This window comes from Camellia sinensis, chromosome 3 (genome assembly GCF_055761805.1).
Source record: "Camellia sinensis isolate YWXY chromosome 3, ASM5576180v1, whole genome shotgun sequence".
In the NCBI taxonomy this organism is placed as follows: Eukaryota; Viridiplantae; Streptophyta; class Magnoliopsida; order Ericales; family Theaceae; genus Camellia; species Camellia sinensis.
Window position 1 is genome coordinate 156233734 of NC_138963.1, and position 10697 is coordinate 156244430.

General features: G+C 39.2%; 1 pseudogene; it reads left to right on the forward strand.

The window, feature by feature from the left end:
• Nucleotides 1–1620: 1620 nt before the first annotated feature.
• On the forward strand, nt 1621–3024 carry LOC145788903 (wall-associated receptor kinase 5 pseudogene; annotated as a pseudogene).
• Nucleotides 3025–10697: the final 7673 nt, after the last annotated feature.

Consider the following 10697-nt stretch of genomic DNA (forward strand, 5'->3'; position numbering starts at 1 on the left):
TACTGCTATGATCAACAAGTTGAAAAAGGACTTCTCGTAGTATTTTGACATGAAGAATTTAGGCCCAGCACAACAAATTTTGGACATGAAGATTGTTCGTGACATGACAGACAAGAAGATATGGTTGTCACAGGAGACATATGTTAAATGGGTGATTGAAAGGTTCAACATGAAAGATGCCAAGCCAGTCAACACACCACTGGCCAACCATTTCAATGTGACAAAGCGTTCGTGTCCCACGACCAGCTCTGAAAGGAAAGAAATGGAGTCAATCCCTTATTCTTCTGCTGTAGGAAGTTTGATGTATGCAATGGTGTGTACCCGGCTGGATATAGCTCACGCAGTTGGCGTTGTGAGCAAATTCCTCACCAATCCAGGAAAGGAGCAATGAGAGGTGGTCAAATGGATTCTTCAGTACTTGAAGGGAACTTCAAAGATGTGTTTATGTTTTGGAGGAGCTGAACCAATTTTGGAGGGTTTTACAGATGCCAGTATGGCAGGTGATCTTGATGGTATAAAGTCTACATCAGGATTTCTGTTCACTTTTGCAGGGGGAGTTGTTTCATGGTAGTCCAAACTACAAAAGTGTGTTTCTTTATCTACAACAGAGGCAGAGTACATTGCTACCGCAGATGCTGGAAAGGAAATGTTGTGGTTAAAGTGGCTTCTCCAAGAATTGGGTATACAACAAGAAGAATACAAGGTCCATTGTGATAGTTAGAGTGCAATTAATCTGAGTAAGAATTCCATGTACCATTCACGTACAAAGCACATTGATGTCCGGTATCATTGGATACAAGAAGTGATGGAAAAATAACTAATGAAACTAGTGAAGATTCATACGGACAAGAATCCTGCTGGCATGATGACCAAGGGTGTCACCAGAGAAAAACTGGAAGTTTGCAAGAATGTGGGCGTGGAGGGGGAGAATTGTTAGCTCCAGCTAGCTCCAGCCCACTATCCACATGGTGAGGGTGGCACCATGTGCTAAAGGAAGATAGTGGGGGCAGCACCAACTCACTAAAGGAAGAGGGTGGGGGTGGCATCACCAAGCCCACTCATTGTTGTCCCTTAACCCACTTATCCTCTCTTGTGTATAAATTGAGATGAGTGAGGAGGGGTTGATGAGTGCAGTAGTGAGACACATAAATAGAGCAAACACAAAGAGTGTAATCTGTGAGTAAGAGTGCCATAGAGAGAGTTGTGAGGTGTGAGTACTGTAATCTCCCTCTGGGATAATTCTATAGTGGATATTTCTCCCGTGGACGTAGGCAATTGCCGAACCACGTAAATCTTTTATGTTATTGTGTGTGATTGATTTCTGGTGCCTCATAGTCCTAACATGTTCAACCCATTGATGCTTGTGATTTGGACTCTCGTCTTTAGTTTGAAGTTTACAATCCTTAATTATTGATGCATAGATTACAAACACTTTGAACATATCTCCAGTTTCATTGTATCTTCGTTTCAGCAAAGTAACATTTAAGTAGAAAGCTGAACAACCAATTCTCTCATCTTATTTTTCCATTTTCATGTCTTGGTTGTGTTTGGAAAGTCAAAGAAGAATGGAATTAAAAAAAATAAAAATTGTTGTCCAAATATGGCTGAAATTTCACCTAGAAAATGAAATGCGTAGACTAGATTCATTTTAGGTGTTATGCCTTCCACACCAAATTTAAATCTATGATACACTTCATTTTTGGGGGTTAGTAGCTTTTTCGTTTGATCATAAACTAATTTGAAACCTGAATTCTTGATATTGACATCTCCATTCCAATCTGACAGGCATAAGCATAAGCGTATCAGTGCTACTTCCTGGTGGCTCCTAGCTATATTGGGGATTTAGGCAAAGGAATATCATCAATCTCAGAGAGAAGTTCTCTCAGCAAAATGGTGGCATCATGTTACAACAACTTTCCATGCGTAAAGGATCAATACAATTTGCTAAAATCTTTACTGCAGAGGACCTTAAGAAGGCAACAAACAACTACCATGAAAGTAGAATCTTGGGCAAAGGTGGCCAAGGAACAGTCTACATGGGAGTATAACCAGATACCACCGTAGTTGCCATCAAGAAGGCCAAAGTAGCAGAACAGAGCCAGTCCCAGATTGAGCAATTCATTAACGAAGTCATAATTCTCTCCCAAGTCAACCATAGGAATGTTGTGAAACTCCTAGGGTGTTGTTTGGAGACCCAAGTTCCTTTACTAGTCTATGAATTTATTACCAATGGGACTCTCTATGACTACACACTGTAGGTGGCACATCCTCAATGACGTGGGAGAATCGTTTAAGGATAGCAACAGAAATTGCAACAGCCCTTTCATATTTGCACTCTGTTGCTAGCACTCTTATCATTCATAGAGATGTTAAGTCCTCTAACATACTGTTAGACAACAATTATGTTGCAAAAGTATCTGATTTTGGCTCTTCAAGGTTGATCCCCATGGACCAAACTCAGTTAACCACATTGGTTCGAGGGACACTTGGTTACTTGCACCCAGAGTACTTCCAAACAAGCGATTTGACTGAAAGGAGTGATGTTTACAGCTTTGGGGTGGTCCTTGTAGAATTGCTAACCAGCAAGAAAGCAATTTCTTTTGGCAGGCTTGAAGCAGATAGAAATTTAGCAATGTATTTTATTTCAGCAATGAAAGAAGATCGCTTGTTCGAAATAGTTGATGAACAGGTGATAAATGATGCAAAGGCTGACCAACTAAAAGAAGTTGCTATTTTAACAGACAGATGCTTAAGAGTGAAAGGTGATGACAGGCCAACCATGAAGGAAGTGGTAATGGAGCTTGAGGGATTGAGAATGATGGAGAAAAACTTGTGTTAAATGACAAGAAAAATTTAGAAGAGACTCAGTATTTGCTTGGAGATCAACTTTCAAATGCTTATGGTGGTGGCACTAGTATGAGCAATACAACTTATGATAGCATAGCAGGCCATGCCATGACACCATTTCATAGTGAACGACAAGGCGTTGCTTATGATGGTCTATGTTCATTAGATGTCTTGTAATATTTTTATTTCAGCCAATTTGTCAAATAACCCTGTGAATTGTTTTGAATATTTGGTTATATACATTGAGGTTCAATTTGTTTGAATTTAGACTTTGAACATCAAATGATTGTCTTGAAAGGTAGTTACCGATGCAAAACAGACAATGAATGATAAAATTTTGCAGTTTGGAGCACATCTACACATACTATATAAATGAAGCACCATTGGTACCACTTTACCTTTTCGTTTCATCATCACTAACAAATGATTTTATCATCATTTAAAAGCCCAGCTGATGCAGTGTGGTTAGATAACAAGTTGATGGATCAATTTAACAGTTTCAATTAAATTCGACAATTTAGGAGAATTTCCAAAGTTATTGGATCAGCCCTGAAGGACCCATAATCTATCTGAAACAACCTAATTCCAAAACTTATACATCATTTGCTTTTTTATCAATTTTAAATTACTTCAAGATCATTGAGCACTTAATCAACTGGGATTAAGTCAGATGAGACACAATCCTAACACTTTATTGGGACGTTAAAATTCGAGTATTACCACAAACAACTACTTTTCACGTTACGGCCAATTCGTTGGTCAAGTGGTACCAATTGGCTTTCAATTTGTCAGGCCCTCAAATCCTCATATTATCTTGATGATCCTAAAGTGGGTTCATCAAAGCAAGATGACCCAAATTTTTCTACTTATCTGACGTGTACTACAGTTAACTTTCAAGTCTACAATTGATTATATGTGAACGAAGTCTGAATTTGATGCTCACTACAGTTAACTTCAAATTTATAATTTAAGCCCTTTCCATGTATTCCACTTTTAAAGAATAGTAATTTAGTAGAATTTCTCAATATAAGTCCAATTTTTTTCCTTTTGCAAATTTATTCTCACCATATTTTTGTCTAAATTAAGCAATCTCACACATAAACCAAAGTTGTTAATCATGTTGTTGCTAACTCATTGGTTTGGAGCAATAGGTAAGTAAGATTTACTAAATAATTATACAAATAGAATAAATGAAATTGGGAACATTAACATAAAAAATTCAAACAATTCACGGGGGTATTTAGAATTACTCTTGCATGGAGCTTTTTCTTCTCACTGCCTGGAGGTTTATTTTTCTTCATATGTGGAGACTCATATTTTTTTTTATTCTTTTTGTGGTCTATTTTATATTTCGATATATTTTATTAGATGACTTATTATTAAATGTGTAATTTATTAAGGCCCTGTTTGGGAAGCCAAGGTTTGGCTTTTTTTGGGCTAAAATCCACAAAAAGATAAAATAGGCTAAAATAGTCAATAAGACAAAATGTCACATCAAACTCATAATCATTTCATTTTTTCTCTCACAAACATTACATCTAACTACAAAAAAATATAACTCTCTTCCCAAACACAAATATTTTAGTCTACTAAAATAGTCAGCTTCCCAAACGAGGCCTAAGCCTTATAATTTTCTATAATAATAATAAAGATACTCTTGTTGAGAATTGGCAATCGATTATTGCTATCAAGGTCTATTTTGAGAAGTAGGTTAAAAATTAATTTTTTTAATTTTTTTTAAAAGAATACATAAAAAGAAAAATAGAGAGATATAATGACTTAAAAAAATTAAAATACTAAAAAACTAATTTTTAATAAAATTTCCAAAATAGGCCGAAGACTCATAAATTTGGATTAATAAACATTCATGCATGCATAATTTTGAAGACCGGACCAGACTGGTCGGTTGAACCGTCGATCGGTCGGGATTTCAGTCTGGATATACCCTCTAAACCGTTCGAAGTAAAAAATATGTCTATTTAGAGAGAATTGGGAAAGCCATCGGTTAAACGGGTCGACCCGGGGATGGTTTGCCAGGTCGATGAAAGTGAAAATTTTGATTTTTTTTTTTTGATATTTTTCTAACTTTTTTTGTTCTTTCTTTCTTATTATATATTATATATAAGAAAATTTTAATTGAAAACACTCTTTTAAGGGTCTCCTCTTGTAAGGAATCCCATTAAGAGCTTGAATTTATTGTGAAAGTCTTTACCTATTTATAAGAAAAAAAAATTCCAAAAAAACACTCAAGAAATTCTAGCGGAATTCAATCAAATTTATTGGAGGGAGACTTAAAATTTTGATATCCCTCCAAAATTTTTGTCCTTCTTTCAATCAAATTATTGAATTAAAATCATATGGAGAGAATATTGAATATTTGATTTTCTCTTCCAAAATTAAAATTAATAATATTTTAAAATATATTATTATATTTTTTAGTAAAAAAAAGTTAAGGAGAAATATTTAAGATAATTTAATATTTTTAATTTATAATTTTATTACTTATATTTTTATTTAAATATAATTTTAATATATTTAATACGTTAGGATTCGATTTTGGTTCACTCAATTCCTTTTTTAATTCGTCCACTCAATTCGTTTTCTAATTCAAATTACCAATTTGATTTTTAAAACATTGCATGCATCACATCAAATTCATAATAATTTCACTTTTTCTCTCACAAACATCACGTCCAATTACAAAAAAATCCAATCATCTTCCTAAACAAAATTTTTTTAGCATACTAAATGTAGACACCCCATTTTTGACCGATCTTAAGACTCAGACGTCATCGATTGAGTGCTCGGTGATAGTGCATGTTGTGCTCGTTTATAGGTTTCGGAGTTTTGGCTGAGAGCTTTGCCTCCGGGCCTTGGAACTCTTTTGTGCCTCGGCTCGGTCTGAGGACCGAACTCTGTTTCTCTTCCCGGAGGGAGGGAGAGGTCTTGTAGACCATCTCTTTGTGGTCGTAGACCGCTTTTCCCGTTTGGAGACTAGTTTCCGATTTTAGGAGCCCTCGGCCGTGCGCCTTGTCTCGGGACCGCTTAACGTTCTCCGTTTGGTGTGGATTTTGAACCACACCTTGTTTCCTCTATCTAGAAGCACATTGTGGTCCATGAGACCACTTTTGGTGCTCAACAGCTGGGTTTCGAGGCTCCCGACTGCCCGCTTTGCCTTCCGAACTCTCGTTTTGCATCCGTGTTGGTTTGTTTTTGGTACAAACCTTGTTTTCCCAGCTTGGAAGGTGGTACGAGGGTGGGAGACCAGTTTTTCCCCTTGGAGACGACATTCCTTCCCGCCAGTCAGTTTTTTGGTCGGGAAACTGGTTTTCTTGGTCTTTGGGCCACATTTTCTGGTCTTCCACCCCACCATTGGCTTGCTTTCAGTATGGAGGCCCCCAATTCCTGCTGCCGACCACTTTTTTTCTGGGAGACCACTTTAAATGGTCAGCCGACCACTGCAAGTAGCAGACTGACCACTTTAAATGGTCGACAGCTCTTTCCCTATTTTGGCAGACTGTGTGGATGCCAGCTGTACCAGCTGGAGGGGACAGACTGTATCCTCCATACACGTGTAGCAGACTGTATCCTCCAAATCAGAGGGTGGTGATCCCCTCTCTTCTTCTTTTGTTTGCTTGCATTTTTGGCCTATCAAAGGAGCATGCATCTTCACACTTTCAAGGCTTGGTTTAGGCACTTTTTCATGACTTTTAGGGCCTGCCTTAGTTCTGTCTATGGCTGGTTTGGCTACCTTGTGTTTGCTTCTTGTATGTGTAGTGTATTCCCATTTGTGGCTTATCAAAGTAGCATGTCTTTCTAGCGTGTATTGGCTCTATTTCAGTAGATTTTTGGCCATCATTTTACATGTCATGACTCTATTTTTGTCTGGTTTGGTAGCCTCTTGCATGCTCCATAAGCTTGTAGTGTAAATCTTGTTTACTAGCTTTGTATGCATGATGTTTTGGCTCATTGTCCTAGCATATTTTGGCTATGCTCTAGCATGATTTTGTTTTTATTTTGGGCTCTCTTAGTTCTGTTTGAGGCTTCTTGGTCGATTGAGGCTTGTCATGCATGCTTGTAGTGTAATAGCCTTGACTAGCTTTGAGTTTTGAGGTCTCTTGCATGCTTAACTTGAGGTATTTGCATGTTTTGGCATCATTGAGAATGATATTTTAGAGCATGTAGGGCTGTTACACTTCCATATTTTTCACTCTTTAAGTGCTCTTGAGGGTTGTGCTTTTGTGCCCTATTTGTGAGCTATTGCATGAGCCTCATTTTCGTGCCTTTCAAGCCATCATCCCAACTCATTTTCGCTATTGTGTTGGCCTGGATAGGGTCTATTTGGCGTTAGTTTGGCCATTTGAGCATTATCTTGCATGCCTCTAGTGTAATCCATTTCACTAGCTTTGACGCTTGAGCCTTTCAACATGCATTACATGGGTTGTTGGCATGATTCCAAGTCATTTTGCATGCCATTTCAGTGCTGGAACATATGCCACTGTACCCCATGTTTCATTCTTTCAATGCTTTTGGAGAGTTGTGTTTTGAGCCATAATTTTGGGCCGATATGCATGCATGTTTGTATAGCATTTTGAGTTTCTATCTTAGTATGTATGGCCACTGATTTGGACATGGCTGAGGCATATCCATTTTGGTTTAAGTCTATTGTGCATTGAGTATGCCATGTAGTTCATAGCATTGAGAATGCCATGTTGTTGCATGATTGATTATTGCATTGGTGCATGACATGTCCATTGCCTAGCGTATGCTAGTTACCATGTGCATTGTGTACACTAGTTGTCATGTGCATTGTGTATGCCATGTAGTTCATACCATTGTGTATGATAGTATGTTAGTTGCATGTTTTCATGCTTGTCCCTTGCATCCTGTTCATATGCTTGTTTGATTGCATTGAATCTTTGCATGCTTGAGCCGCATTGTGTATGCCATGCCATGTTATTTGTTGCATTGTGTTTGGAATAGGAGTTAGTTCAAACACAGGAAACGAGGGACATTTCATACTCGAAGTGATGAAACGTGCCTCAATTCTTAGTCGTTGACACTCTTGACTATACATGATGGAGTTTTAGGTTTTATATGTTCGTGTGTGCATTCATTTCATATTGAGTTGTGCAATTTGGCTCCTCGGCCATCATGCATCGAGATACGTGATTGGTGGCCCGAGGGTCGAGAACCATACTCCCTTGAGCTTACGTGATGATAGGGAGGATGGTTGTGCATACATGTGTTGCAAATACTTTGCCATGCCCCTTTCTTGCTCTCTGTTGTAGCAAACCAGAAACTAGCAGCAAAAACTGGTCGGCCGACTAGATAAGGTGGCTGGCCGACCACTTTTTCTGGTTTTCAGCATAAAAAGTGGTCGGTAGGTGGTCTCCAATGCCAATAACTGGTCGGCAGCATCCCTACAGGTTCCCATGGTGGAGTTTTAGCCTTTTGAAGCTTTGTGCAGTGTTCTGGGACCAGTTATAAACAGAAGCAAATCGGGGATCGCGATGGATTTCCGAGCGAGGCAATTCGAGCATGCATGCATCCCTCGTCACGAGGCCATTTCAGTACTTTTGTTAGCGTAGAATGTGTATTTGTTTCAATTTGGTTGTGTAATAATTAATTAGCTAGAATAGTTAGCTAATTAGTCGGTTCTGTATTATTTATTCGAATCCTCCGTCGAGAGGGCACAACTGTTGTAAATAAGTGTGCGTGTGTGTGATGCATGTCTTCTAGCCCCCATTTCTTTCTCCCTTTTATTTACCAGCTTACGATGGTTGGTCTTAGGGCATGTTTCAATTAGCATCCTTATGCTCGCATGTTTGTATCCATTCATCTGTCTTGCATGCACTGGGCTCGGCGCATCATACTAACTGCATTGTATTTCAATTCCTGTTTGAATACATGTATCAAATTGCATTTCACATGATATTTTAGAACAGCCAAGCCTATTTTAGTTGCATTTTGTATGTTTTGCATTAGGCATTCTTGACATAGCTAGGATCATGAATTGATTTCTAACATAGCTTTTGTTTTGGCTCGGAGTACTCGGTGAGTGTTTATGCTTTAGCATCCTTGTATGTGTGTGAGTGACTTCCATGAGGCTAATTGCTCATGTAATATAACTGCCTGAATGCCTGTGGGTGAAGGTTGGATTACTTGAATTGGAACAATTCATTGATTGCGAGTTTTAAGCCCATTTGAGAGTGGCAAATCAATATGTTTTCTAAGCCAACTTGAAGGTGGCAAAATCCGCATTTTAGCCTACTTGCGAGTAGAAAACCGATTTAAAAAACAAACATGAGATGTTTTGTTCCAACTTAGGAGATCCATTCTATACTTGTATGCTGTGTACATCACATAGTAATTCTAGGTTAATAACCGGAATAAGAGCACATGTGTTTTCAAAAACAAGATATCATGTTAGTAAAGGCCGATCTTTGATCGGGCGAGCGGGGGTGCTCATTGCATGACCTTCCCCTCTCATACCCAAGTTCCTGAGCCGAGGCAATTTTGGTGATGACGGACACGTGGCCTTAGGCACTAGTCAGGGTTTCCTAAATTTTCCAAAAATAAAATATTTAGGTGGCGTCTCTGTATCTGGCAAAGCAGTCCATGTTTGGCACTTCTTTCTAAAAATCAGTTTTTCAAAACGGTTTGCCGGATTTGGACTCTTTGGTGATTTATCAATCTCGCATTGCACTTTGCAACATCAGATTAAGAGCCCTGACATTTGAGTCCGAACTGTAGTGAGCCCAATGAACAAAATGATATTTTCCCGAGATGTTCGGGCGCGTCTACAGTTTCTGGCGACTCTGCTGGGGACTTAAAGAACTTGACTCGAACTTATGATATCTTGTTTTGACTACACTTATGTGTTTTTTTGCATTACATGTGCATTGCTGCGCCTAGGACACAGTGTTTGCCATGTACTATTCTTGAATGATTTGTCGGAGGCTCGCTTTGAGAAGCGTGCCATAAGGCTGACCAGTTGCGGGCTCCACCACGACGGGAACATAAACCCCGATTTTTATCGGGGCACCCTTTTTGACCATTCGACCTAGTGCATATTCAGAATCCATAGTGACTATTCCAAACTAGGACAGGTTGCTTGCCTGATTATAGGTTGTTTAAAACCGCTGCGTGCGTAGTGAAACCCTAGCTCCTGACAAAATAGGACAGGGAAACCCTACCCCAACATAGGGGTGTTTTGGCTCACATTTGCTTGATATGTGCTTTCAAAGTGTGTCTCTACAGGGAATGCATGTATCAGTTTGCAAGTCTGGGTATCAGGCCTGAGGGCATCAGTATTTTGAGAATCAGTTATATCTACGGGTATCAGATTCAGTTTTGGGGGAATAATTTGGGGAACAGTTTCAGTTTAGAGATTCGGTTTAGAGCAACTAGTGTTTTCCTTCGCTGAGGCAAGGCAGAAAAAGGCCAATCAAGGCTCACTGGTTTATCAAATCCGTCAGTCACCAGTCACATCCCCTCTGTTCAGTTTAACAGACTCGCGATGACACATAATTCAAAAGAAATTGTGGTCATGGCAGCGACATTGAACCAGGAGATCACCATGCAGGGTGAGATCGATGTTGAAATAGAACATTCGCCCAAGTCACCTGCTGTACATCCAATCTGGGAACCCCAAGTATTTCAAACCTGTGAGCCCACCACTTTCGAGCTTATGGGGATGATTGGTGATCTTCAGAGATCTGTAGCTAATCTAGCCTTCGGGATGTCGGCTCCACCGTCGACCAGGTCACATGTTGGAAACTTCATGCCGGAGAACCCCTGCTCTTGGGGTGGATTGTAATTGAACTCAGCCAACTTGAACCCATTCT